This window comes from Colobus angolensis, unplaced genomic scaffold (assembly GCF_000951035.1).
Source record: "Colobus angolensis palliatus isolate OR3802 unplaced genomic scaffold, Cang.pa_1.0 Scaffold158, whole genome shotgun sequence".
Lineage (NCBI taxonomy): Eukaryota > Metazoa > Chordata > Mammalia > Primates > Cercopithecidae > Colobus > Colobus angolensis.
In genome coordinates this window covers 5,250,497-5,254,456 of record NW_012114688.1, presented here as the reverse complement: position 1 = coordinate 5,254,456, position 3,960 = coordinate 5,250,497, and positions in this window count along the sequence as shown.

Here is a 3,960-nt window from a genome sequence, read left to right as displayed (position 1 = left end):
AGTAGTGGATTTGGGATTCAAATATGGGTCTGTCTGACCACAGAGCTTAAGCTCTCTCGTCACTATACAGATCAGGTGAGCTGAGGCGTGAATCTCAATGTCACAGGAGGCTGCTGAAGGTGAGGAAATAAGTTGCTGACACTAGAAAACTTGCTCTAGTAGCATGAAATCTAACCAAATGAGTCCCTGGGGGTTTCTTTGGGACAAGAAAACAAGAACCCACTGGAGCAAAGTGAGAATTTTTTTTTTTTTTTTAGCAAAGTGAGTTTTCTACATAGATGTATCAAACTTACAAGCCAGCTCTCAGTCATCTGGGAAGCGATTACACAACCCAAAGATTACCGTTCACCTCTGCTTCCTCTCCCACCTGAGCCCTACATTTTGGTCATTCTCCTAAACAGAAGAGAAGTTCATAAACATGCTACTCAAATCAGTCACCTTGGTAACTGGTTAATAGATTTGATAAACTTTCTCTAAGGGAGAAGAGTTCATGTAAATCACTTTGAGGATATCTACGGATTCTGAGTCATAGCTTTTTTAAAGCAGATGTAATGTGTTTAATTCAATAATTCTAGTCTTTGTTCCAGTATTTCGAGTCATTTCTTTTCAAAGCTCTCATTTGAATCTACTTCATAAAAGAATTAGTAAAGTAAATGAGAAAGGAAAGAAGTAGGCATATTTGTGTAATCAAATTAAATTATGTATGATTTTAAAATTTAAAAAAAGACAAAGCTAAGTGTAGTAGGCTGAATAATGGCTCCCATAGAGACCCACATCATAATCCCTGGAACCTGTGAATGTTGCCTCATAGAGCAAATGAGATTTTGCAGATGTGATTAATTTAAGAATCTTGAGTTGGGGAGAGCAGCCTGGATTATCCAGGTGAGCCTTAAATGTAATCACAAAAGTCCTTACAAGAGGGACACAGAGGGAGATGACTTTCTGACTCCAGAAGACAGAAAGGCCAGGTGCTCAGGGAAGCAGAGATCAGAACGGTATGTTTTGAAGATGGAGAGAGAAGTCACAAGCAGAGGGACACAGGCAGCCACAAGAAGCTGAGAAGGACAAGGAAACAAATCCTCCCCCTTGGGGCCTTAAAAAGCCCCGCTGACACTTTGACTTTAGCCCAGTGAAACTGATTTCATACTTCTGACCTCTAGAACTGTAGGAGGTAAAGAATAATTTCTAAGAAGGCGGAAAAAGAAAGACTTCAAGACAAGTAAACTGATTTTGAGTATCAGGTCCCCCAGTCATTAGCTGTGTCACCCTGGATAGTTCAGCAGTTTAGAAGGCAATGTATTAAAACTCTCTGAACCTTTTTATTCATCCATAAAATGGGGTGATAATAATAACTATTGTATTAGAGTTGACCGGAGAAAGAGAACCAACAGGATGGATATACAGAGAGAGATGATTTTAAGGAATTAGCTCCTGCAATTTTAGAAGCTTGACAAGTCTAAAATCTACAGGGTAGGCCAGCAGGTTGGAGAGTTGGGAAAAAGTTTCAGTGTGGGTCCACAGGCAAACAGCTAGCAGAATTCCTTCTTATTAGCAGGAGTCCATCTTTTTCTCTTAAGGCCTTCATCTGATTGGATGAGGCCCACTCACATTATGGAGGGTAATCTGCTTTACTCAAAATCTACTGATTTAAATATTAATCTCATCTAAAAATATTTTCATGGAAACATCTAGAATAATGTTTGACTAAATATCTGTGTACCATAGCCTAGCCAAACTGACACACAAAATTTACTGTCACAAGCACCTGACGGGATTATTATGAAAATAATGAGAGAATATATGCAAAACACAAAGCAGGATAAAAACATCTGATACTATTAATATTACTGCTCATGAAAGGAAACATGATATACTACCAAGGGCATGAGATTTGTGATCAGACAACTCTGAATTCAGATTCTAACTTGATCACTCACTTTATGATCTTAACCTCTCTGCCTATCAGCTTCTTCCTTTATAAAACATGATTTTTGAAACCTAGCTTATTTTGGTATGTGAGAGTTAAATAAAATATTAATTCAATGAAAAAAAAAGTATTTTGCTAATGGAAAACACGTCAATGTTCCTACCATCTCTCTCTCTGCTCCATCCTCCCCAGTTGTGCCCCTCTTAGCTTCACTGGACTTTGCACCCCCGTGGCTTCCCGTGACACTATTGCCCATCTGAAAGGACCCGAGGAGAAGGAGAGTAGAGAAGAGGGCAAGGTCTAAGTGTTCACCATTGAGTGCCTTCACTAAAAACATAACCCTCTGGGAAAAACATATTTCAATGAACACTATTTTAACATAAGATTTCATTTTATGAAGTGACTCCCACATCCTGGCTGATGGCCCATGCTAGCTAATGAGGATTTGCCAATCTGTTTTCCAAAAATTATATTAAGAAAAAATATTATAGACAGATACATTCCCAAGACTGTACATGCTGGAGTCAGCCAATTTGGCAATTACACTGTAATTTTCATTCCATATTTATTCTTTCTACTGTAACTGTATCCAACAAGATTTCAGTGAAGGGCAAAGAACAGGAGAAGTGGAAAGAACACTGGCTCTGGGGCCATTTTGAGCCTGGTTTGGCTCCAAGTTCAGCCACTTTTGAACTGTGTAACCCCAAATAAGGCTCCAGGGCTTGATTTCCTCTTCTAAAAAATGGAGATGATAATAGTGCTACTGTTCCAGATGGTTGCAAGAGTTAGAAATAATGACTGCAAGGTATCTGGCATGTAAAAAATAAATGTTCTGACAATACACTATTGTCATCATAGGGAGTTTTCTAGAGTCTGGAAAAGACTCTAAGAGATAGGTTTTAATATAAGGGATGTCAGAAACTCTCAGCAAACTGTGGGGTAAAGAATAATAGGTTGAGCTCAGTGGACAGAACCGGCGAATGAAAATAAAACAAGTAATGTCTCCCCTGCTGAGAAAGGTTTATTTAACTAGAAACTAAAGTTAGTGAAGCTTTCGTGAGACTCTTAAGTTTGTTATAAAACAAAGTCCCTAATATCTAAACAACTGGAATAAAATTTCAATAATTCCTGGCTTTTCTACTCTGGCTGGAAAAGAACTTCTTTCCTTGGCATCCACAGAATCTATGTGATGAAGTAGAAGCAGACCTGTGCTGGGATTGAAGGCCAATGGCTTCTAGTTTAAGCTCCGCCAGTGAGTTACTGCATGGTAGAACAGACAATCTCCCAAGAAAAGAGAGTAAACAAAAGACATTTGGAAACACTCACCCAAGGATACATATATCAGAATCAGTTTTATTATAAATAAAAGGGAACCCAAAGGAATTTTGGCTTAAGTAAGATAGGATAGAGGGGAGATAGTCAGTCCAGAGCTTGTTTGGTGACTCCACAATCATTATCCATTCTAATTTTGCTCTCTCTCTCTCTCTCTCTATATATATATATATATTTCATTCCCTAGATTGCTCATGGATATCTACTAGGATGTCTACTGGATATATTGCTAGGATATAGATATATTGGCAGATACCTACTAGGATATCTACTGGATGTACTGCTAAGATATAGAGATATTGCTAGGATATCTACTGGAGGGCCCATCATCACATTTACATTACAAAGAGTGGGAAGAAAGAAATGGCAGATGAGGGGGGTCCACATCCTGCTGAGTGAGCAGCCTCCCAGCACTTTATCATGCTGCCAAATCAAACTTCAAGAAGGGCAGAAAATGCGGTATTTTAGCTGAATATATTGCTAAGGACAGGGGGATGAGGAAACATTTGATGGAAATCCAAGAAAGAGATGAGAAATCGGCCTACAGCTTCTTTTACTCCATGCTTTAATGGTATGGTGGTATTAAAATCATTTTAAAAAGCCGGGCACAGTGGCTCAAGCCTGTAATCCCAGCACTTTGGGAGGATGAGACGGGCGGATCACAAGGTCAGGAGATCGAGACCATCCTGGCTAACACGGTG